This window comes from Hyaena hyaena, unplaced genomic scaffold, assembly GCF_003009895.1.
Source record: "Hyaena hyaena isolate Hyena2069 unplaced genomic scaffold, ASM300989v1 scaffold_670, whole genome shotgun sequence".
Lineage (NCBI taxonomy): Eukaryota > Metazoa > Chordata > Mammalia > Carnivora > Hyaenidae > Hyaena > Hyaena hyaena.
The window spans coordinates 300,117-326,307 of record NW_024081306.1 but is presented as its reverse complement, the minus strand read 5'-3'; the positions used below and the strand labels follow the sequence as shown (position 1 = coordinate 326,307).

Here is a 26,191-nt window from a genome sequence, read left to right as displayed (position 1 = left end):
CTCTACTACTATCATTTTATAATGTTAGATAATCCTTAAATATCTGGAATAAAACCTACTTGTCATCTTATAGTACTTTTACTTTTAACAAATATTTTATTGAAGTAAAATGAAAGAAACATGCATAAATCATAAGTTTACACTTTGAGGAACTTGACAAAGTGAACTTGCCTTGTAATCATCATCCAGGTTTCAAAAAAGAACTTTATATAAACACCCAGCTGTCCTTCTCATATTTAAAAAAAAATTTTAAGTTTATTTATTTATTTTGAGAGAGAGGCAGAGACAGAGAGAATCCCAAGCAGTCTCTGCACTGTCAGCATGGAGCCTGACACGGGACTTGCACTCACAAACCATGAGTACATGACCAGAGCTGAAACCAAGAGTCGGATGCTCAACTGACTGAACCACCCAGGCACCCTTTCTCATATTCTCTCCCAATCCTTTTTCCCTTTTTCCATGGCAGAGGTAACCAATATCTTAGTTTGTGATATGGATAGATTTCCTAATTTTGAACTTTGTATGACTGAAATTATACAAGATGTGCTAATTTGGGTCTGGCTTCTTTTGGTCATAAATATATTCATGGGGTTTATCTATATTGTATGAGGCTATAGTTTGTTTCTTTTCATTGCTTCATTGCCTCACTGTATACATATATCAAAATTTATTTCTACATGTTCTGCATGTTCAATGTGTACCACATATTTTAATTAGATCAAATTTACTAAGTGTATTATTCTAAGATTCTATTACTTTACTGATATTTTTGTCAGTTTTATCAAGTACTGAGAGAGATATATCAAAATTCCTCATAATGATTGTTAATTTACTTCTTTTAGTTTTATCAGTGTTTGCTCTATGTGTTTTAGGGCCATGTAATTAAGTATAAACAAATTTAGAATTCCTGTTTCTTACCAGTGGCTTCACTCTTTCATTATTATGAAATACCATCTTTATCTCAAATACTGCTCTTTCATTAACAACTATTTTGATAATATAGTTACATCTGTTTTTATTTAGTTAGTCTTTGCTTGGTCAGTCCAATTTTTCTGTATCTACATTTTTAAATAGGCTTTGCTTTTTTAAGTTTATTTGTTTATTTTTAGAGAGAAGAGAGCAGAGGAGGGTTAGAGAGAGAGGTGAGAGGGAATCCTAAACAATCCCTGTACTGTCAACACAGAGCCCGATGTAAGAGCTTGATCTCATGAACAATGAGATCATCACCTGAGCTGAAATCAAGAGTTGGATGCTTAACTGACTGAATCACCCAGGTGCCCTAGTATCTGCATTTTTAATACATATCTTTCATAAGCAAGAAATAACTAATTTTCCTTTTTTTTCTTGAAGTCTAATCAATCATTTTTAATTTGGAAAATTAAACATATAGATTCAGATATATATATACATATTACACATATTCAGGTATATATCTCACATTTATTATTAAATTATCATTTATATATGATATGTGATATATTTATTCATATATATTCCTATACTATATATATATTATATATTCCTATACTATACTGTGTCTGAAGATTAGAGATTTACATTTTAGTTGAAATAGATTTCATATTTCTGTTTCATATTGTTTTAATTTTTCAGAGTGATTTATAATAAGAGAAGGAGGGAGATAAATCTTAGCTCTGTCCTCTTAAAACCAGCAATACACCTTTTATGTATTATGATTTTGAAAAGTATCTCTGCAGCCATGGTCTCTCATCTCTTTCTGGTCCTAATATTGATTTTTCTTATCATACTTGCAAAAGGTTTTCTTTTATTATTTCTTTAAAATAGTATTATTATATGTAAACCAGCTTTACAATAAACTATAAAATAAGTAAATAAATAAAAACCATCCCTAGTACAGAGAGCCTAATAAGGTAAAAAAAGCTAGTATTAATAAACTTTTTTCAAATTACCTGGGTTGAGTGGGTCAGCAACCTCCTGCCAAATATATAATAATTATATAAATGTATTCTATTGTTAATTTTTTTTGGAAAACATTCAGTATGGGAGTTTTTGTCTTGTAATAGGTGAATTTAACTCATTTATATGTATCATGATTGAAGAAATATTTAGATTCTTTTCTGGTATCTTATTTTGTGTTATTTATTATGCTTTATATGTTTCTCTTTTTCTTAACTCTCTTTTCCTGCCCATAGCAGAAAATTGTCTGCTATTCAATTTTTTGGGGGCTACTCAACATCTTCATAAGTTTCTAAGTTTGAGCTTAGGAATTTCTTATCGTTTGAGCTTATGTCTCCCAAAGTCAGGAACTAGAAACTCACATCTAGCCTCCCTAGCATCTAGGGTACAAGCATGCTATCAGTGAGACTCCATAAGATTTTATTCAAGGGAGAGAGAACTAGAAGTAGGTATTATGCAGAATCCATTCTGGGCTCAGTAGTGGTAGACCTCTAGCTTCCCATGGCTGCAGAGGTAGTAGCATGAACTATGGAGGACAACTTGCCTGTGACTAGTAGAGGTGTTAAGAGGAATAGCGGGAATTCTTCTGTAGTGTCCTGCCCTGTAATCTGAGCACCATTTCTACCATATAGCTCCTGCCAGGAGTCTCTGGCCCACCTGCAGTTTCTTTAGTTTATTCAATGTCATTTAATAGGTTTCTTTTCTATTTCAAGTAGCCAAGAGAGGTACTGTTGTTCCTGCTCAATGAGTTTTACTCCCAGCCTGCTGTTCAAAAGTACTCTCCCAGTTCCACCAAATCAAAATTTACTTAAATTTACTAACATATTTTACTGACTTATATACTCACTAATGTTTCTGGAATTTTATTACTTCCTCTGGGTTCACTTTTCATCATGCATTATCCTTTAGTAGTCCTTTGTGCAAAGATATCTGGGTGGAAGATTTTCTAAATGTGCCTGATTAGTCCAATTTTTATTTCTCTGTAAGTAGCTTATAATCTACCTTTTCTCTCTAGAAGCTCTCTCTTTTTTCATTATCCTTGTTGTGTTGAAGTTTCATGGTGTGTGTCTATGTATGTGTGTGCGTGTGCATGTGCGTGCACATGTACGGCCACATGCGTGCACATGATTCTTTGCAAGTTCTGTTCAGCACCTTGCCTGATAAGTCCCTGTATTGAATTGTTATTTTTAGTAATTGCTTTTTTCAAAGATCAAAATTGGTTCTGGTATGAGTTCCTCCTTTATTTCTCTAAGGTATATGTATTTTAAGGTTTTCTTCCAGATGCTCTTCTATCACTATACCCTTGGTTCTTCCATTAATTGTATTGTTTTGCATTTGTAGTATAAAACTTCCTTGGGTATTTGTTAATATTTGGTTCTGCACTTATCTTCTGTGAGAAAACTCTGCCCAGTGTGATCTGAGCTGTGAACTGCTCCCTGCAGGCAGCCAGCTGGAGGCATCTCTGCATAGCCAGTATCAGCCTTGGCCTCCAGGCTACAGATGGCTTAGCCTCTCCTATTTCCCATATGCATTTCTTTCTTTCTTTCTTTCTTTCTTTCTTTCTTTCTTTCTTTCTTTCTTTCTTTCTTTCTTTCTTTCTTTCTTTCTCTCTTTCTCTCTTTCTCTCTTTCTCTCTTTCTCTCTTTCTCTCTTTCTCTCTCTCTCTTCCTTCCTTCCTTCCTTCCTTCCTTCCTTCCTTCCTTCCTTCCTTCCTTCCTTCTTTCTTTCTTTCTTTCTTTCTTTCTTTCTTTCTTTCTTTCTTTCTTTCTTTCTTTCTTTCTATTTAAAGAAAAGCTTTACCACTTCAAACCCAGGAAAGTTAACCTTTCTTGACTTTAGTATTAGCTATGAATTTATTATTCTGCTTTTACACGTATTTTCTACCACATCTAAAGATGTTATGTAGAAGGAAGAAATTTTAGCATGTGGTCAATGCTTATGTCTAGCCAAATCTGGCACCAGACTGGAGTGTCAGAGCAGCATCTGGACTCATCAGGGGTCCTCTGCCTCCTGATGGCAACAGTGTATGGTCTTCTCTTATGCTTACTCAGCCTTCCCTGCTGGCATCGGCTGAGGTGTCTGTGATTCCCCTTTGGGCCCTGGATTTCTGGTCAGGCTCCATCTCTCAGCTCAATTTGTCACGGTCAGGGCACGGACTGGGGTGTGGGCCATCTGCGTCCACCAGGCCTCCAGGCCTCATGGGGAAGCATTTGGCTGTTCTCTAGGGAGTTCTTTCTGTGAGGCTGCTGCCTCAGGTCCTCTGCTCAAGGAACACCTCAACTGTCTTTACTCCCCTCTTCCACATTATGACCTAATAACTCTCTCAGCTTATGGTCCTCAAACTTCAGTGTGCATCAGAATCACCCCAAGGGTGTTAAAATATAGATTTCTGGGCTCTGCACATGAGAGCTTCTGATTTTGTAGGTCTGGGGTGAAGCCTGAGAATTTTCATTTCTAACTAGGTGCCAGATGATGCTCATCCCGCTGGTTGGGAGACCACAATTTGAGAATCACTGTCCTGGACAGAGGAGCAGGAACTGTTCTTTCTCTCTTGTCCTCAGATCTTGGCGTCAAAAGCAGAAAAACCAAGAATTTGACTGATGCATTCCCCGATTTTGGTGTAAATATTGGGGACAATATTTACAGCTAGGAGTCTGAGCTGGAGGGTTAGGAGAAGGATGGTAAAAAATGACATGGGTTATCACAGTATCTTCTGTCCAGTTTGGTTGGTATTTTAAGGTGATAGTCTCTTTTTTTTCCTCCAAGATGGGAAAAAGACGATATATACATATGTCACTGTAAACAATACTTTTTTTTTTGGTAGTTACTTCCTCCTCCACCTGGAATAACACCCTCTAGGAGCTGGATGGGATGGAGCACAGCCACCAGGAGAACACTAATGTTACACACCCTGAATCAGAAGGCTCCTCAGAAGTGAAAAGTTGGAGAGCTTCAGATGCCTCAAGGGGCTTCACAGGCCACAGGTGGGAGAAAACCAATTTCAGGGAAGCCTGTTCACCTGCATCATTTGCTTAAGTTTATATTTGAGCTGCCACGTCCGCCTCTGAACACAGCTCCAGGAGACTCCCAGCCTCTGCCACTTTCTCCCGCACCTGATTCCCCAGTGCATCGTATAAGACAGAGGAAAGAATTAACATCTTATAGATGGACTGAAATACCTCTTTGCACATGTGATTTACTAGCTTGGTATTTTAAACATGTTAAATCCAAGACACGTGCTGCTGTTTAAAACTTCACTAAGGTGTATGAGTAACGCGCAGCATTCGGTAAAGGCACGAAGTTAGTGGTTCTCATAGCAACAGTGGAAAACGTATTTGATATTCCCCAACAAACCTGGCCCTCCTTCAGCATTGCCTGTTTCAGCAAAGGCCACAATCTTTGTTCAAGTTGCACAAGCCAGGGACGGAAGATAAATCCTGGCACGGCCTCTCCCCAGTCATCCGGCTCTCTAAGTGCGCATGCGCATCTGCACACACAGCACTCACAAAGGCCTCTTTCTTTAGTCTTTCAAAGAGCTGGGGTCCATCTGCTGCACTCCCTCCTCCTTTGTCTGGGCTCCTTGCAGCAGCTCTCGTCCCCATAGTCTTTCTACACTCTGGCAGAGTGGCTTTTGTTTGTTTAATTTTATTATTATCATTATTGTTATTTATTATTATTTTTACAGCACATCTGTAATCATGCAGCAGCTATTAAACATATCGAAGAGTTCAAGTTCATACATAATGCAGGAAGGATAACCTCAGGCCTCACTGAGATACCATTTCCCAAGTATCAGATGGCCAAAGATGAAAACGTCTGATAACATTGTTGACAATTGTGGGGACACAGAAGCTCTTACTGTTGCTCATGGCCATGCAGATTAGGAGGCTTCTATCCAGCTGTACCATTGCCAAGGGATCTTGGTAATATTTATCAAAGTTATGCTTTTGCATAGTTTTTGGGTACATTTTTACAAATTTATCCTGTAGGGAAAAATGTTATATGGCCATGATTATTTGTCATGCCATTGTTTGTAACAGCAAATGATTGGAAATTACCAAAGGGCTTATCAATAGGGGATAGGCTATGGGGGTACATTCATATAATGGAATTCTATATGGCTATGAAAAACAATGAGGCAACTCTCCATGGATAGTCATAGAATGTTCCTTTTTTCCTTAAGTTTATTTATCCTGAGAGAGAGAGAGAAAGTGTGTGTGTGTGTGTGTGCGCACGTGCGCACGTGCACAGGGGTGGAAGGGACAGGGGCAGAGAGAGATGGAGAGAGAGAATCACAAGCAGGCTCTACACTGTCAGTGCAGAGCCTGGGGTCGATCCCACGAACCATGAGATCGTGACCTGAGCCTAAACCAAGAGTCTGATGCTTGACAAACTGAGCCACCCAGATGCCCCTGCATTCTAACTTTTTACTTCCCCAAAACTTAATTGCTAGTAGCCTACTGTTGACCAGAAACCTACCAATAATGTAAATAGTTGATTGGCACATGTTTTGTATGTTGTACATATTATGTAATGTATTCTTACGATAAAGTAAGCTAGAGAAAATGTTATTGAGAAAATCGTAAGGAAGAGAAAATACATTTAGAGTACTGTACTATAAAAATCCACATATAAGTGGATACCCTCAGGTCAAACCCATGTGTATATTTGTTTGTATGTGCATATAATCTTTCTAGAAGAGTACACCAGAAATGGATAACATTAAGCAAGCCATGGCAAAAGAGATGAGTGCTTGTGGGGAGAGATTTTTCCTTCTGTCCCCTATTGTTACTTTGGAATTTCAAACCATGTTAACAACAGTTGTTACTCGCTCAAAAAAGTACATAAAAATTTATAAAATGTCCTTGGTACATGATAGGTCCCCAGTATTTGCTAAATGATCAAAATATGCCAGCCCCTTAAGGAATATGCTCTGTGTTAATGACCTTTTGCTATGTAACAAATTACCCCAAAACTTGCTGGCATTAAACAACCAACATTTATTATCCCCTGGTTTCTGTGAGTCAGGAATCTGGGCATGGCTTAGCTGGGTGACCCTGGCCGTGGTCTCTTGTGAGGCTGTGGTTGAGCTACAGTTACCTGAAGGCTCAGCTGGGGCTGGGGAATCTGTTTGTGGGCTCATGTATGTGGATTTTGACAATGACCTCACCACACAGGTCACCCGTAAGCTGCCTGAGTGTCCTCACAACATGGTAGCTGGTGAACCAAGAGAGAGAGAAAAAGAGAAGGCGTCCAAATAGAAGCCCCAGTCTTTTTGTAAGTCAGTCCCAGAAGTGACTTCCCATCCCTTTTGTGTTCTGTTCATTAGAAACAAGCCAATGAGTCAAGCCCCCACTCAAAGGGAGAGGAATCATAAGGGTATGAATCTCAGGAGATGTGGATCATCTAGGCTGTCTAAAGGGCCATATATCACATGTTCCTATGGTTTTACCTGTTCTCCATTAGGACAAAGACTGACAAGGCCTAGTGAGCCTGCCCCTCCAGCCTCCTCTACATAAACCTTTCTTAAATTCCTCAAAAATGCTGTGCTTCTGCCAGTTCTGAGGACTTCACACATGTTATTTTCACTACCTGGAATGTTGACTCAAACATAAGGGGAAAACACTACCCTTTCCCACTAAGAGCTTTTGTAGCACCATGTGCACATCCTTTCCTCTGTTTAATTTACCTTCCCCTTTATTTGTGTGGATGTTGGATTAATGCCTGTCTCTCTCAGAAAGCTCTGGGAGGGCAGAGAGTGTGTCTGGGTTTGTTTCCCCAATGCCTAACCCTAGATCACATGGTAATTACTCAATAAACATTAGATGAATGAATTAAGCCTTATCCTTGAATTAGTCAGAGTCCCAGTAGGAAACAGATGGTATCTTCAGAAGAAATAAAAGAGAAGATTTGGGAGGAAAGGACTGTCTACAAAGGTGGGGCAGGGTTAAGAGAAATCAACAATTTAGCACTCTGGGGCTGGCAACACTGGGGAACTGTTACTATCCCAGGACCAAGTTGAGGGAGCAATTATGGCAATCCAGGGAGACATGTGGTTGTGGGAAAGGGCTGTGAGTAGGAGCTGTGGTCTTTGCTAGAAGAACATGGCCAGTTCATGGCACTCTGGAAGGAGGAGAGCTGGGAGATATCCACCAACATCGCCCATTTTACTCCTTCCAATCTCCTATCAGTATCTCCCATTGAAGGTAAGCCCAACTGGAAGCTAGAGGGCCAGGGACACCATGGACACAGTTTACAGAGGTCAGCTTCCTGGGCACAGAGCAGGGAAGGAAGGGTACAGAGTGAGTCTGGAGGGGCAAGCAAAGAGATATCCCATGCAGCCTGCTGTTTTACCTTTCTGTCTTTTGCCTGGATGAGGATGTCTCATTGGCCATTATTGTAGGGTCACGTTGACTCAGGCACATTCTCAGTTGAACCTAAAATGTTAACCAGTTTTGTTCAGTTGAGGAAGTGGGGGGGGAGGGGAGAAGAAACAGACAATTAACTTAAAGCATACCAGGTACCAGCCATTCTGTTTTGCTCCAGTCTGGATGTACATCTGGAATATTTCCAAACCCCATCTGGAATGGCAGCAGTGGTTGGAATCACTGCCAGATTAAATTTTATGACAATCCATTGTTATTTTCCAAGATACATATACCACCTACACAGGCCAAAGAAGGAAATCAAATGGGGCTGTGACAGACATCTGCCCCTGCCCCTTCCAGTCTCTGATGGTGACTGTGATCTTTTTAGTTCCTCTCGGTGCAGTGCTGCTTCTGGTTTGCTATCCCAGGAGGGAAGAGCAGTTCCTTGCCCTTTCTTACCACAGTGGCCCTCATTCCATAGGTCAGGGGAGCCAATCAGGGGACTCAGCAAGGGGCCACGTATGTCTATTCTAATGATATATTCTGGAAGTGGGAGAATGACTACATGGCAGATCTGCAGGCCTATTAGGCAAGTCAGATTTGGGTCCGAGCTCCATTTACCCAACTACCACAAGCCCCCACTTTGGTACAGCACAGTGGCATTTTCATTTCCTAAAAAATTTCCATAGCAGTACCTAAGAATTAATGTCACTTCAGAGCCAGTGTCCAAAAATCTCCAAAAGATCTTGGCCATTTCCTTTTGTCCACTCTATACATGACCAGAGATCCCAATAGGGAAGAGCTGGAGGAAGATTTACAGTCCGTATTTGTGGCAATTGTAGGGTCTTTTCTCAGAATGCTAGGTCTCACCTATAATCAGAGGACTCCGGATCTGGGAACTGGCTGCTATTAATTTCATCCTCAAGGGCCCATTAGGCACTGTCAAAGGTCATGTGGGTTGAAGCATTCTGGTGACCTCTGTCTTACTGCTCATTACAATGAATATACTCCCTTGCCTTTGGTTGTTCAGCACGTGCCACTTGGTTTCTGCTGTTGTGGATTCCCACTAACACCAAGGACAACAGGGGACCCATCTCAGTAGGGACATTTCCCATCATCAGACCTGGTCTACAGGAGACCAAGCCCAGAGTCTTTAAGCCAGAGAAGGCTAGTTTCCTTAGATGCAGTAGAGCAGGCCATTTCAACTAGCTGGAAACAGACTCAGATTCAGACAGACTCATGGTTCAAGATTCTCACCTTCATCTGAGTCTCCTGACATGTTGCATTCCAAACCTCAAGGCCATCCTTCTTTCCCTGTTCCCTTAGATACCTGTCAAGTCTTTGAATTCAGCTGACATTGTAATTCTGCAATATTCGCAAAGTTAGGCAAAGTTAACCCTATGGCTATAACACAGAGGATGACAGAAGTTCTCTGGTTTCCTGATGGTGATTTGAGCTCTAAGTTTAAACTCCAAGTTTGTCATTTTCTTTTTGTAGGGTCTCTTGTATAGTAAGAAAAGCCACCCAGTTCCATAGCCCTTGAAGTCACTATTACTTTATGTAAGGGCAGCAGTTACTTGGTCGCTAGGGCTCTGGCTTTAGCGAGGACTTTACCCAAAGCAACCAGAGGCAATAATTTGACTAATTGTGATGTTCAGCATGGCATGGATTACCAGCACCATATTTCCACTGTCAGGGAACTCAGCACTGTGCTCAAGGCTTGGGACATGACCAGACCAATTCCAGAATCTGTCTTAGAGGGTCTGTTTCTGGGCAATAGGACTAGTGTTGCCACTGTGTTCATCAGGATTTAGGCTGGGAAACAAAAACTACTCTGGCTATTTTAAAAGAGAGATTTTAACATATAGAATTGTTTAAACAGATATTGGAGGGTGAGTCAAAGTGTGTGAGTGGTCTCTAGAAGCTGCACAAGGCAAGGCATAGATTTTCCCTTGGAGCCTCCAGGAGGGACCAGTCCTTGGAACGCCTAGTGAGATCTAGGCTACTAAAACTACTAGTCCTAGTAGGACTTCTAATCTACAAATCTGTTAAAATAATCAACTGTGGGGGCCCTGGGTGGCTCAGTCAGTTAAGCATCCGACTTCAGCTCAGGTCATGATCTCATGGTTTGTGACTTTGAGCCCCACGTTGGGCTCTGTGCTGACAGTTCAGAGACTGGAGCCTGCTTTGGATTCTGTGTGTGTGTGTCTCTCTCTTTTTCTTCCTCCCCTACTTACACTGTGTGTCTCTCTGTCTCAAAAATAAAGATTAAAAAATTAAAAAAAAATAACTGTGTTGTTTTAAGCCACTACGTGGTAATTTGTTATAGCAGCAATACCAACTCATACATGCACCCTCCCGTGAAGCCAAGTAGATGGCTTGCTTCGACTGCTCCATAGGAATCTGCATCAACCACCAAAACAGCAGACTGGGTATGAGCTGTGAGCAGCCTTTCTCTAGAAATGGCTCAGTCATTTTGCCAAATTAGCTCAGATGTTCAACGGCATACAAAGATGTCCAGAGATTAAGCAGAGAAGACACCCACCCTTACCAACGATTATTGTTGCGATTATTATTTCTCTACTATTATATACAACAATCATTGTCTTCAGGCTGCTCTGAGGGTCTATAAAGTGCTAGACATGTCCAGCTGTCCACCCACAGCAATTTCAAGTCACCCGATGGCAGGTTTCTAGAGAGAAGTGTGGTGCAAGCTGTAGTCAGTAGTACACAATGGTAAAAAGAATACTAGTGACCTGGCAGGAACTCCCACAGAGTCTGCTAAGCCCAGCTCTTGTACCTCTCAGGGCCTGCTTGCTTCTCCTAGTATATTTACCAATTCTGTCCTGGTTTCTTGGGGATCCTGTTTGGTCACATTATCTGAGGGAGATCTTGCCAGGGAGGGTCAGGGGGATGAACTCCAAACCCATAGCTGCAGTTGGTCCTGAGGCCGTAAATGATATTCAATATCTTCCTCTATGTTATGGGCTGAATTGTGTCCCCCACCAGCATCCCCACCCACACCTCCCACTCCAAATTCATATATTATAGCCCTCAGTATCTCCAAATGTGGCTCTGTTTGGAAAGAAGGTCTTTACAGAGGTGATTGAGTTAAAATAAGGCTGTTAGGGATCTGCTTAATCTACTAGGGCTGGTGTCCTTGTAAAAAGGGGCAACTTGGACAGAGAGACAGATGTGAACATATGGAAGACAATGTGAAAACACAGGGAGAAGATGGTCACGTATGAGCCAAAGAGGGAGCGGCCTGGTATGGATTCTCCCTCAAAGCCCTACTGACACCTTGATTTTGGACTCCTGGCCTCCAGGGCTGTGAGGCATTTCTGTTGTTTATGCTCTCCAGTCTGTGATAGTTTGTTATGGGCTCCCCAGGAAACTAATACACACTACTACTGTCTGTCCTCAACTCCCCTCCCGCTTGGCCAGCACTGCTGTCTGGGTGGTGTGCCCAGCGGGATCACCCCTGTTTCTGGGGATCTGAGCCCCTGGTTACCACACACTTACCAGATCATGGGCTGCAGTGCTGTCTGGTCAGGGTTAACTGGGCATGAGAGCATTCAGAGATGCCACGATGGAGCCCTGATTCGAGTATGGTTCACCTTGTTCCTCTCTCTCTGTGGTGAGTAGCACCATTCCCTTACAGAATGGCAACTCTTCGTTTACCCACTTGTCTCCTGGCACAAGGAACCCCGAATTACCAGGTAGCAACTGCAAATGAAAGTCCACTGTGACTCCTACTTGGTCTGCAGTGGAAGATCCCTCCCCCTCTGGCAACCAGGACTTCTAGACCCTCAGTGGACCCGCAGGACCACAACTGTGGTGGTGGAAAGCACCGGTTCCCTATGTGGGTCGGTCGGAATGATGAGTAGGATGACTCCTACAAGGGACTGCTGCTGGCTCCTTGGCTTGTGCATCCAGTCATCATAAACCTCTAGTTGAAGGCATGTGCCAGCCTGAAGAGCAGTGCCCAATCCTGCAGGATGTATCTCTACGTTGGCAACTTAGCTGCAACTTTAGAAGGCTGTTCCCATGCCCAACTAGGCCAAAACCTTCTGGTTGGTGTAGAATCTTGTAGGAACATGGATCTTAGGATCATGTGCTCATTGCTGTCTATACCTCCTTTGCATAAAGTGGGTCTCTTGGTCCAAAGTAATGTGCAAGATCTCCTCTTGGTTAATCAGACAACGTAAGTACTCAAACACTGGTTCTGACAGGAAATGCTAAGCCATTCCTAGAATGTGTGATAATCCCAATCAGGATGAGTTCTTGATATTTGCAGAGAAGGGGTAATCGATTGGCCACTGAATGGCTCTATAAAAGGTAGTGGCATATCTAGGGCTCAGCATGGTCTCTGTTGCCAACAGGTGGGACATTGAGCAGTGGCCGTAGCTAGAGATCAGTCTCGGTAAGAGGAAGTCCATGAAGTTGGGACATGCATAGCCTCCTTCTCTGCCACCATGGCTACTTTTCATGAGCCCCCCGTGTAAAATCTGGGCTGGCTGAGGACAGACTTGGTGGACTTCTCTCGGATGAGTCCCCTCGTCCACCTGGTTATGTTATACTTCCTCTGCACTGGGTGTTGTCAGGTGGGCATTAATGTGAAATGCCAAGATCCCTCCACGGTGCACTTACTCCCATAGGTCCATCCACATGTGGTCACCACGACACAGAGCTTCCAGTTTTGTTCTTTAGGCACTGACCAACCAGCCAATCTGTTGACTACTGCTCGTAAATATGGGCCACTTCTCTCACCATTCAGAGTGGCTGACTGGATACAGTGCCTGAAGTCTGTCTATAGGAGGATTGCCCCTCACCACCGTCTTTCAGGGATCCTCTTGAGTGGGGCTTTGCTCCTTTGCTAATAAGGCCCTGCCTCTGCTCCAGGAGAATTGCTGAGGCTCTGAATGCAGCCATCCCCCCTAAGGTGACCTGGGCCAAGTCTTCTCTGATGTAGGAGAGGAGGGTTTGCTCAAATGCTGCCATGTGCCTTGAAATGGTAATGGGTTAACCCGAGCTGAAGGTTTCTTGTCATTTTCCCGTTACCTTGGATCACCAGGAACACTACCCAATCAGTATATCCCCTTCCTCTTGGCTTCCAGTCTTATTCAACATAGGTGAGGATCTCAGGACTGCAGTGCTCTAGAAGGGGAGTCTATGGGCTTCTTGGCACTCCACTCACCTCTGCCTGGCAAGGCATCTGTCTCCAGAGTCCCAGCCTCCAGGATGGCCCCCTAGGGCCTCTGGGGGCCTGGCAGCAGAGTCTGAGATGGATGTGCCTGTGGAGGTGACTTCCCAGAAAAGCCCAGCGAGGGTGTTGGGAGAGGCAGGACAAGGCCCTGGAAGAAGCTGAGGAAGGGTCCATTTTTAGGTGAATTCCCAGATCAGCTCCATCCCACGTGGGGCTGGGAAGGGTCAATCACCCCTCTGGGTTTGCCTCATTAGGTGATAAAAGAGCTTCCAACTTCTGTACCACTTGCTGCCCTGGGGGATGTTTACTCCCAGGAAGTTCCAGCCCTCTGGTGGTGTGAGGGTGGTTCTCCAAGGAGAGCGGAGGAGGGACCAGCCTAGAAGGAAAGCCCATCAAAGCTGGCGGAAGGGTGCTCATGGGACCAGGTGGGCACAGCTGGTGTTGGCTGCAACATGTCGCTGAGGCATCCTAATTTCAAAGATGTATTGGTTCTCTGGGGCTGCTGTAACAAAGTAGCACAACCTGGGTGGCTTACATACCCAAAAATGTATTATCTTTCAAGCTAGAAGTCTGAAATGAAGATGTTGGTAGGGCTGGTTCCCTTTGAGGGCCACTAGGGAGAATCTGTTCTAGGCCCCTGTTCTTGTTACTGGTGGCCTCAGGCATTCCTGGGTTTATAGATGGTATTCTCCCTGTGTCTCCACATCATCTTCCCTCTGTGAATATCTGTCTCCATCCAAATATCCCCTTTCTTTTCTTTTTTAAGATTTTATTTCTTTTTAGTAATCTTTACAAGCAATGTGGGGTTTGAATTCACAACCCTGAGATCAAAAGTCACATGCTCTGAGAGCTGAGCCAGCCAGGCACCCCCAAATACCCCCTTTCTTTCTTTTTTAAAAAGATTTTAGGGACACCTGGGTGGCTCAGTCGGTTAAGCGTCCGAGTTTGGCTCAGGTCATTATCTCACAGATTGTGGGTTCAAGCCCCGCGTCGGGCTCTGTGCTGACAGCTAGCTCAGAGCCTGCTTCAGATTCTGTGTCTCCCTCTCTCTCTGACCTTCCCCTGCTCACGCTCTCTCTCTCTCTCTCTCAGAAATAAATAAAAACATTAAAAAAAGATTTTATTTATTTATTTATTTGAAGTTTATTTATTTGAGCGAGAAAGAGAGAGAGCATGAGCAGGGGAGGGGCAAAGAGAGAGAGAGACAGAGGGAGAGAGGGAATCCCAAGCAGGCTCTGTACCCTCAGTGCAGAGCTCAATGAGGGGCCTGAACTGTGAGATCATGACCTGAGCTGAAGCCAGATGCTTAACCAACAGAGCCACCCAGATGCTTTTGTTTGATTTTATTTTATGATTTTTTGTTTGATTTTTATTTTGATGATTCCATTTGTTTAAGTAATCTCTACATCAGTGTGGGGCTCAAGCTCACAACCCTGAAATCAAGAGCTCTGTGGGCTGAGCCAGCCAGGCACCCCCAAATACCCTCTTTCTATATGGACATCAGTCATATGGGTTTAGGGTCCACCCTAATGACCTCATCTTAACTTGATCATCTGCCAAGACCCTATTTCAAGATAAGTCACATTCACATGTGATGAGGAAGTGTGGGGTGGGCTGAGGACAAAGTGCAAACTAGCCACCGTCGCACTGCCCCCCCCCGCCCAAGTAGGATGTGTATGATACTCTTCAGGCACTCCTGGCTGCCCAAGGAGAAAGGAAAGGAAAGAAAACAAATGGCTCATTGATAGAGATCACAGTCATACAGGACACGTGGCTCCATCAGTTTGCAAATATTTTGGTAAATTACAAGAAAAAGACAATCTTATCAATAGCCTAATCTCCAAAAAACCTATGGCCTCAGTTTCCTGGAGCCCCTAATATCACCTCTCCATAGTGATGTGGGGAACAAAGGCAAGAAGGAAATGGCAGGTAAAATTAAATTTCCTTACAACCTGCAGCTTATAGACAAATACTTGAAGCAAATACGGAGTATAACATTTCTCCAGGAGCTCCCTACCGTCCTAATGCCTTAGTAGAGGTTAACAACCTTAGCTAACAACCTTAGCCGGACAATAGCAAGGCCTCAGGTATGTTAGGAGTCCTCTTCAGCATATCAAAGTCCCTCCGGAGGCCTCTCTTTTGACTTTATCTCCCCAATTTCAGAGTAAAGAAGGAGCTACTCTTCACAACCCAGTGCAGCTTTTCCTGCCCATGTATCTGTCCCCATGCTTTAATAAAATCACCTTTTTTCACCAAAGACATCTTCAAGAATTCTTTCTTGACCATCGGCTCCAGACCCCATGAATCACCCCAAAATGTCATCAACAGGTACTAAGGGTTAGTTAGGACCTTAACATCTTTGGGGGTCAAAACTCAGCCCATCACGGATGCTAAATTATAAAATCCCAAAGTTGATGCACTGTGGCATGCTCTGGGCTCTCTTGAGCTGGATAGCTGTGGGCAGGTATCTTTATCTACCTTGCTTGGCCAAGATGTGGCCTTTTACACCCACAAAATACTCCCAAATGGAATAGAGCCCTGTGATTATCCCTTAGATCGAGATGGCAACAATTCAAGTGTAAAAGCTGATCCTGATAAGCCTCATTGCATCTGTAGAATGTACAGCCTCCATGATCAGAGATCATGCAAAGAAATGGTAGAGCAGGCTCTCCTGGAGAGCGAAGGGGCCCTGCAGGAAGGCAGGGGTTTGGGGAAGCTGCCAGTCCCTGCTGGAGCCCTGCACTGAGGGGAAGGCTGGGCTTTCTGCCTGGGGTGTCTTTAACAAGAGCTTCTCTGAGAAAGCATCAAAGACCCCACTCCAGAGAGAAAGGAACCCTGCTGCAAAGGAACAATACCTCAAAGTCCTTTCTGGAAGCTATAAGGAAGCTTCCTGGGATCACTACATTCTGTGTAAAGGGTTCTAAGACTGACCCAAGGAAACAGTGGGGATCCAGCCCAGTGATTGGGGCAGGGTGCAGGTGGGGAGATGGGGAGTTAGGGGGATGGGGCAGGGAGGCAACCAGGGTACAAGGCAGCCCAGAGGAGCAGGGGAGTGGGCTTGATGCAGTCCTTCCAGAAAGCCCTCCCCACAGCCCTTCTCCTCAGCAGGAGTGAGGACCCCTAATGCAGGGGTCAAGGTTGTCATCAGGCCTTGCCAGACTGAGGCCCTGGGACCTCAGCCAGCAAAGCAGGAGCTCAATCATGCTTGTGGAAAGGGAGCGCATGAACATGTCAGGAACCAGTTCCTTCATCTAGAGCTGGGCCTGCATTTTTTTAAAAAAAAGTTTATTTATTTTGAACAGAGAGAGAGGGAGAGAGAGAATCCCAAGCAGGTTTGGCACTATCAGTGCAGAGGCCAATGTGGGGCTCAAACCCACAAACTGTGAAATCATGATCTGAGCTGACACCAAGAGTTGGACACTCAACTGACTGAGCCACCGAGGCGCCCCATGAATTTGTACCTAGATGTAGGACAGTAAGCTCTAGGCCTCTGTCTGGGGGTGGGGGAAGCTCTTCACAAAGGCCACTGCTCTGCTCTGGGGCAGCCAGTCAGGATGATGGGGCAGGCTATGAGGAGGACCCTGTGCTAACCGTGGGTCAGGCTTCTTTCAGGCCAGGCCTAAAGTCTGGGGCCATAGCCCTGTCACTGTCTGGTCCCCCATCTTCCCATGCCATGGAAATATAGTAATGGCTTTTTCTTATTTTAAATCATTCCCTGCATGTGATTAACTTTTATGTATTTATAAGTTATTCTTCATGTAGATAAATGGGCACATTAGAAGATAATACGGTAGGGTCTCTCTGTCTCAGTGCTGTTGACATCTGGGCTTGGACCAAGTTGTTTTTTGTGTGAGGAGCTGTCCTGTGCATTGTGGCTGTTTAGCCTCATCCCTGGCCTCTAGCCACTGGATGCCAGTAACTTTGGCCTCCATCTGTGACAACTCAGAATGTCTCTAGACACTGCCAGGTCATTGCAGAATTGCCTGGGTTAGACTCCAAGTTCTGATGTGTGACTGGGAAATGTGGTTCATCTTGTGTGTAAACCAAGGATGGCAGGTTTGAAGACAAGGTGAACTCTGAGCCGAGAGTGAGGTCATTTAGCTGGTGGCCCTACCCCTGGAAAAGCCACATTGTTCAGTTGTGCTTGGAGCCCCCATGTGGGCTCATCTGGGCCACCATGTGAGCCCATACAATGCTGAAGTTCCCTGCAGAGCCCAGCACTAATGATTGCAAAGCTGCTCCTTACAGCAAAGCCCCCACTGTGGACCCCAGTGTGACCCAGCATGGGTCTGTGCTTCCCCATAAGATTACCAAGCCAGCCATAGGAGGTAGTTCTCTCAAGACCTCCTGAAACTCTCCTTCTGCAAGCTTTATGTGCCCAGTTTTTAAAGTTCCTTTTAAGACGTGGTTCCAAGGTTCTCAGCTTGCTCAAGTGAGATTGGTTTTGGAACTGAAATAGGCCCTGTGACAGTAAATGCTGCTACTTTTTCTGGAATCTCTTGGTTCTCTTTCTTCCTATTACTTGGTGGTGCTAGCTACCATGAAGAACCCTCATGATTCTCATTGTATCAGGTAAGATGATTAAAGTCACAGGGGACAGAAACTCAATTCAAACTGACTTACAAAACTGAAAAGTCTAGCAGCAGGGAGCTCAGGCATGGCTGGATCCAGAGGTTCAAATGTGATCATCATGGCCTTCTGCCTCCTTCAGCCCTGTCTTAGCTTCAGTCTCCAGCAGGCCCCCATTCACATGGCGGTGCTGTCAGCTCTAGGCTTGCATTATCCTTACTGTGTACAATCTCCGTGGAAAGGGTGTCTCTTTCAGAGTACTTCCAGCAAAATCTTGGGACTAAATCTTTCTGTTTTTAAATTTTTTTTTTAAAGTTTATTTACTTATTTTGAGAGAGACAGAGATAGCATGAGTGGGGGAGGGGTAGAGAGAGAGGGAGAAAGAGAGAGAATCCCAAGCAGGCTCCACACAGTCAGTATAGAGCCCGATGCAGAGCCAAAACTCACAAAACTGAGAGATTATGTCCTGAGCCAAAATCAAGACTCAGACTCTTAACCGACTGAGCCACCCAGGTGCCCCAAGACTAAATCTTAAGGGACTTACTTTGTCACACACCTACCTGAGTAAGCCCTAAAGTCAGGGGGATAGAATATACAGATTTGGGTTGACTCAACTCATGTGCTCATCCCAGGTACCCATCCCATGGGGGAGGGGGTAGTGGGCTGGAGGGGACCCTTCTCCTAAACCACAGGGACTGAGGATAAGGGAAGCGTGGGTCCTCAGAGGAACATCTGTGTGGCTATTACCAGACGAAGAGCAACTCATTGCTACACAAAGCATCTGATGGCGTCTGTGCTCAGGGAAGAGCAAACAGGTGAACCCCATACCTCTGAGCCAAGGGTGTGTTACCTTATCATACCACCCGCCTCACAAATACCAGTTACAAATTGAGGGGACTGCTTGCTGATTTACCTTTTCTTGTTAATTGTTAACACTCAGTCTGCCTATCAGCAACCTGTTTGAAACTGTTCTTGCTGAAGGGATGCAGATCCCTTCCAAATGCTTAGCAGATCCAGAACAGGTGCAGTTAGACAGAACCTGCCTTCTGCTCGAAGGCAGAAGCTTCTTGATGCCAACATGAGCCTTCAAGATGGGTCCTGCTGGTCATCTTGGCCCCTCTTGGTCCCCACTCTTACGAAGTTGCGCAGTGGGCTTTGCTCCCAGTCTGTGGCCATGCCTGGCCACGGATCCCCAAACACATGCCCTCTGGACGTGCCCAAAGCAGACCTCTCTAGAACTGTCAGGTTGGTCCCTGCAGTCCCATCGCAGATGCCCCGCCAGGTTTCAGTCTGGGTCATCCTGTCCCCCTGAGGCTTCCTTTCTGTTGCACCTCAGAGAACAGCAGTTGGAGTCACAGTTCTTTCCAACCAAGAGGACCCACCTCCTTGTGCAGACTGACCTACCTCCGACGCCCTTTTCCCTTGACCAAGATCATGTAACAAGGGGTTTCAGAGGAGCCTCATGCCCGTCACAATCTGGCCCATCCTCTACCCCACTGAGATTGTTGGTGCTGACGTGTCCCATTCCTTGTAATTGGGCATGCTCAAGTGACTGACCACACTGTATCACACGTGGCCCACTCTGCTCTCCCTGCTGCATGATCTACCTCCCATCTGCACCATACATACTACCTACCGCCACACCTCACGGTCTCTACTCTCTCCCCTCCATTATTTACACTAGAGATTCTATATGGTAAAGAAGGTCGGCATTGTGAATTCTTGCCCTGCACTGTTACCAAAACACAATGGGTATCTTCTCTCATAGAAACAACAGACCTCTGCTTTTCCCAGACTCATGCCAGCACCTACACTATGGGTCCCTCCTCAAAGGTCCTATGCAAGGGTAAGTGCTATGTTCCAATGTTCCTGCAGACTTTTCCCAAGGCCAGGATCTGGAGAGTCAGGAGCTGGGGGCTTCACTGTTTATAATAATCCATTTTTTGCTCTAAAAGCCTGGGTTTTGTTGCAGAATCTGTGTCCTGAAACAAGTAAAAAAAATCAATGGTATTTCCTTTTCAGGAAGATATTTTGCTTCTACGGTTGTCAAGGCATTTTCATGCTATGTGTCTCTGTGTCTTCTCAATTTTTATTTAATGTTTATTTATTTTTGAGAGAGAGAGAGAGAGAGAGAGAGCGAGTGCTAGTGGGGGAGGGGCAGAGAGCATGGTGAACACAGAATCCGAAGTAGGCTCCAGACTCTGAGCTGTCAGCACAGAGCTCCATGCAGGGCTTGAACTCATGAATGGTCAGTCGAAGTCGGACACTTACCTGACTGAACCACCCTGGCGACCCTATCTCTGTGTCTTCTAAAGTGAAGCACAGGACCTTGGAAGAAACAGAGTGTGACGTGGTTGGTGAATTTTCCCACTGACTTAAATTCTGAAGGTAAAAGAATGTAGAGATTCTCAAGGGGTGGTTTAGATGACATTTCTTCTCATACATCCTGGACCTTGGGAATTTTGGAGGCCAACTTCCTCACCTGAACAGAGGAGAAAACCATACTACTGAGGATTCAGGAAATCTACCTGAGGCCTTGTCCCAGCTGGTGCCTTAGCTGGGATCAGAATTGAAGACCCTTGGCTCCAGTTCAAGGCACTTTTAGTATACAAGGATGAGGAGTTGAAGGGATAAGGAAGAAAAGCTCAAGTGCGTGGAATTACAAGACAGGGGAGACCCAACACGGCCTAGTGGTAACTTTATGGGATGAATTGTTCTACCCTCCCTACAGACAGAGGACATGTCTATATCAGTCAAACCCAGCTTAGGAAGAAAAATTAATATTTTGTCATGCAGGAGTTTTATAAGGGAATGTCCTCCCCAGCCAATAAGGCCGAGCATTAATCTTCTGCCCTAAATAAGGAAGGGGTGTGTTGTTTTTTTAAAGCTAAGCTTTGGTGAGTGCTGAGGAACTGACAAGTTTTTGGTTCCCTTTATAAATGCCCTGTAGGGAATCCGTCTGGGTGGGAGATCCTCTGGTCTGAATGGTATTGACACCAAGCTTGCAATTCATGAATACTGCCACCAAGTGGCAGTAGGTGGCATGGCCATGTGGTCCAGCCTTGGCGTCATAGCAGAATATGTACTTTAGTTTCTGGATCAGAATCTTATTTTTTTTTTCTCCTTGGAAAAGGACCAGAGATTTCATACATTTGTTACCCTTCAGAGGGTTAAGAATCGGGGCACCTGGGTGCCTTAGTTGGTTGAGCGTCCAATTTCAGCTCAAGTCATGATCTCATGGTTCAAGAGTTCCAGTCTGTGCTGACAGCTCAGAGCCTGGAGCCTGCTTTGGATTCTGTGTCTTCCTCTCTCTCTCTGCCTCTCCCCAACTCATGGTCTGTCTCTCTCCCTCTTTCCTCATCTCTCTTGAAAATAAATAAAACATTTAAGAAAGGGGTAAGAATCATGGTTATGAAAGATAATTCAAAATTTTGTTTTATGATAAATCTTATATACTTCAGAAAATATAATCAGTGAAAGGTTATTCTGTCATTTCTGCTCTAGCCACATCAGTTTCCTTTCCACAGATAACCAACATTTATTAGTTTCTAATGATCCTTCAACAGAGGCCTTATGATTGCATACACACCTGCATATGCTCCCTCTTTTTTCTTGTCTGTTTTACACACATTGGCATACCACAGATACCTTCTTCTCTTTGTTCTTTTTTTAAAACATATCTTGAATGTTCCATGTTAATTCATCACATTTCCTTGTTTCCTGCTTTTATGGCTGCATATAATTTGAATAGATGTGCCCTCACGTTTTGAACAGTCCCCTGTTCATGGATACCAAGGCTCCTTGCAGGCATTTACCACACAAACAACACAACTCTGTTCATAGCTGTCTTGCATGTATGTAGTATATGTGTATAAAAATTTCTAGAAACCGAATTCTTAGGTCAAAGGGCTTGTGCAGTTGTACTTTCAATAGAAGTGATCTAATTTTCCTCTATAGAAATTGTAGCAATTTCTACTCCCAGGAGCAGTGCAGGAGTCCAAAAATTTCCCCTTGCCCTTAGGGATATATTGTGTGGAGATAGAGGTCTCTGATAGGTAAAAATTATGGTGTTTAGATGTGTGTGTGTGTGTGTGTGTATTGTTTATCTACTTTTGAGAGAGAGGGACAGAGCATGAGTAGGGGATGGGCAGAGAGAGAGGGAGATACAGAATCTGAAGCAGGCTCTAGGCTTTGAGCTGTTAGCACAGAGCCCAATGTGGGGCTTGAACTCATAAGCCTTGAGATCATGACCTGAGCCAAACTCTGATGCTCAACCCACTGAGCCACACAGGCACCCAGTTGTATTTTTAACTTGCATTTCTAATTATGAATAAGAAGGCTATCTTTTCAGATGTTTAAAAGTCATTCGTATTTCCTCTCCTGTGGACCGTTTACCCCATATCTTTGTCTGTTTTTGATGGAATTGTTCTTTTTTCTTATCTATGTTTGATGTGATGTATATATTAGGGAAATTAACTGTTAGTGATCTGAATTGCAAATACAGTATTTTGTTCCTGATTTGTGTTGACTTTCCTTATGGCGATGATTGCCATGCAGGAAGTTCTGAAGTAGAATTCAGCAATCTTTTATGTTATGGTTTTTTCGTTTTGTGGAAGACTTAGAGAGGCCTTTCCCACTCCAAAATTCTTTCAAAATTGTCTCAATAGTGATGGTTGGCTAGAGGTCACCAGATTGAGGAGTCCTGAGTTAGATGGAGGCAGGCCTGTGCCTTTGACCCTGTGGAATGTGGACATCAGCGACTACCGCTCCTGTGTGCAGGGATGGGGTCTAACCCCAGTGGTTGGCCAAGAGGCTGCCCATGGGAAGAGTTCCAGGAGAGTTGTTGGAGGGAACAGGGCAGTTAGCCACCTACCCCTATCCACAGATGCACAAGGCTGTGCAGATCATCTCTAGGCTAGATGTCTGGTTTCCTACAGGATTTGACCACATGGGAGTAAGGCAAGAAGATGAAAGCATTTGTATTCCATACTTGACATTTAAGGCTATGGGATCATTTCCTCCCAATTGTTGCTATCTAGTCATTGACATTTGAGGGGCAGGGGATGGGGAAAGCTGGGGCCCTAGAATGCTAGATGAAGCTGAACTTTTTGTTGGCTAGATGAACAGAATATTTAAGTAGGTGGAACATAAATAGTGGAGATAATCTCACCTCAAGGGGCAAGGGGCAGTAGATCAGGAAATCTGTCCCTGGCCAGCTTTTGGGCTCTGCCTTTTCTGCCTTTGTTTGGCACTTGGGCTACAAAGCTGCCTTGCCAGGACCAGCTTCCCCTTTAAGGGGAGGCTCTGGCCCTCTGGGTCATTGTGAGGGTTTATCAGGCTGGGAGAAGGGCTTGGGGAGTGGAAGGTTGCCCAAGGGTAGAGGAAATCCACACCAAGTCTGCTGTTAGTGCTAGCCAGGCTCGGGATCTAGCTTTCCCCAGTCCCTTCTGCTCAGGATCTCAGCTCTGGTCCTCAGAGCTGCAGGAGCCCCTCCCTGCGCCAGGGCCTCATCTTCCTTCTGTGGCCCTCCTCATTTTCACCCTGATTAAGCCAAAGGAGAAAGAAAACAGAAGGCAAATAATCACAATATGGGGGAGGAGGTACCTGAGAATCTGCTCTGAGCATACAAGGCACTCTGTACACTTATCCAGGTAGAGCCCACAGGTTACATCTGCCCCAGGATTGAATGACAAGGCCAGAGGGGTCAAAGGTGACACTAGCATCTCCAGCACAACCTTCAAAGACTTCAGGGGGGATTATTCACACTCTGGGGGTGGATCACCGACGCTCCTTGGGATGTGTGTGGGTATCTGGAAATGGATGAGGTTAGAGTCCTCTTCCTTCAGGACAGCAAGGAGAGAGGGGGCTCTGGCCAGGACCCAGGCAGGGGAGTTCGGCAGTGGAGGGCTCAGGTCTCACAGGGTATTAGAAACAAGGGTGATGGGTGGTTACAAGAGACTGGAGACCTGGAATGCAGCCTGCGACTGGGGGCTCTGCGGTGGGGGAGCCTGCCCTCCCAGATGGGGCTTTCCGAGAGGCTGAGATCCCCGAGGGCTTCTCGCCTGGGGCCTCTGCACGCAGCCGCGCCGGCCGAGCAGGGCGCGGTCGCCGCGGCCCCACCGCGCCGCACGCGCTCCCGAGCCCGCCAGGGGGCAGCGCGGCGCCCGGGGCAGAGTGCGGGCGCGGTGGAGCTCGCCGTCACCTGTTCAACCCCCAGAGGACCCGACCACTACGACTCCCGATCCGGCAGGTCCGGAGCGCGCCCGGGAATCTGTGTGCTCTCCAGGGGCTCGGGGCGGTCGGGGGGCGCCGCGGCTTCCAAAGCCCGGGCTCCGGTCCCTGTGCCGGAGCTCAGCCCCGAAGGACCTGGGGCCCCAGGTGCGCCCGCCCGCCCCGCGGACTGTCCGGGCGCCGGGCTCGGGGAGGGGGCTGGGCACCAACGCATCTTTGTCCTTCCTTTCTTCCCGCCGCACGGTCTCGCCCGCGGGCGTTTTCAGACCCGCGGTTCTCGGGCTCGGTGGAGGGGGTCAGGCGAGGCCGGGCGGGGGGGGGGCGCGGGCGCGGGCGCGGGGCGGCCGCCGCAGGCCGGTGCGGAGAGCGCCCGGCGGCCGCGCCGCGTGCGCCCGGCAGAGGCGGCCCTGCGTGCCGTACGCCGCGTCCGGGGCGCGCCCGCCGCTATTCAGCTTCCCGGGCTCATTAGCAGTCTCGGTGTGCGGCTCGGCGCGGGCTCACAAAGAGCTGCGGCGGCGGCCCGGCGCTCGGCCTCGCAGACGGAGCTGGCGGCGGCGGGGCGGGGGCGGTCGTGGACCCGCGCGGTCCCGCGCCCGGCCCAGGTAAGCGGGGGGCAGCGGCCGCAGCCTGGGGGCGCCCGGACCGGCGCCGGGGGCGGGGGGTGCCGGGGCGCGGGGCGGGGCGCGGATGCCGCGGCCCGAGCGCTGTCCCCCGGACTCGGCGGCACTGCGGGGCGGCCGGGTGCCGCTGGAGTCTGGGGGTGCGGACCGGCGCCCCCACCGACCGGCGGGCGGGCGGGGCGAGGCCGAGCCGGAGGCTAGCGCATCTCCGGCGGGGGGCGCCGCGGCGAGGGGCGACCCTGCGCGGACAAGGGGCGCTGGCCGGCAGTGGCTGCCCGCTCCGGTCCCGCCGGGCTGGCCGGGCCGCTGGTGCGTTCCGCGGCCCCGCTTGGCGCTGACACCAAGTCCGCGTGCAGGGCAATCCCGAGTTTGGGGTCGCTTCTGGGTTCCCTGCCTCCCGAGAAGGCCAGCCCCGATCTTCGCCCCCCTTCCCTTTCCCTTTATAATGAGGCCCAGAGGGAAAAACTCTTCAATTAAAAATTTCACCCCTGGTTCCCCTGGGCCGCCGTCGCGGGACTGGGGGTGCGGCGCGACCCGCCACTCGCGTCGGCCCCTGCCCCACGGCGGGCACAGCTTGGCCAGGTTGCTGCTGGGGGATTGGGCCACCGACAATCCCGGCGGACATCGAGGCCCCCTGCCCCCCAAGCCGGGCTTTGAGCAGCGCGGGCCGGGCGGCGGGCCTTGGTGTGCGGGGGCTGGGGGCGAACTTGCCCCGGGCCGGGCGCCGAGGAAGGGTCCGGAGAGCGCCTGCGAGGGGCCCGCCCTGTCTGAGCCTCGCTGTGCGCGGAGCCTGAGATCGAGCCTGCTAGTCTTAACTTCGTATTTACTTGCAGAAGGAGGACTTAATCTTTTCAGGTCTGTTCGTTTTACTGCCTGACAGGGGCTGGACTCAAATCTGCGGTTAAAACAAACTCACACATGGCCATGCAGACGGTGAAGTACCCCAAATCGGGAATCAGATCTCAGCGCTTGTTCCTGTGGGTGGAGTAGTCCCTGGCCTCTTGAGTCTCTGCCCTCTTTTCTGGGATTCCGCCCCCCACCCAACCTTTCTTTAAGAAACAACAGTGGTTTTAAAATGATGACCTGCAAGCTTCTGGAGAAGAAGCGGGACAACTTTTCCTGAGGTACACATGTGAGGTACTCTGTGGGTACCCGGAGCCTCGGGGTTAGACCTCCCTCTGGTGAGGTGGTGGTGGTGGCTTCTCCTCCTGTGGGCAGCCGCCACCGTGCAAGGCACATGGTCCTTTTTCTCAGTCCAGAGC

General features: G+C 46.8%; 1 protein-coding gene across 4 annotated transcripts in view; it reads left to right on the top strand.

Annotated features, from left to right (window-relative positions):
* The first annotated feature begins 24,857 nt into the window (after nt 1-24,857).
* Nucleotides 24,858-26,191, top strand: part of APBA2 (amyloid beta precursor protein binding family A member 2) — a 262,791-nt gene continuing 261,457 nt past the window's right edge. For all 4 annotated transcript variants that reach the window (XM_039217199.1, XM_039217198.1, XM_039217196.1 and 1 more), the window contains exon 1: nt 24,858-24,911. The gene's annotated coding sequence lies outside the window, so the exon portion shown is untranslated. The remainder of the gene's footprint in view (nt 24,912-26,191) is intronic.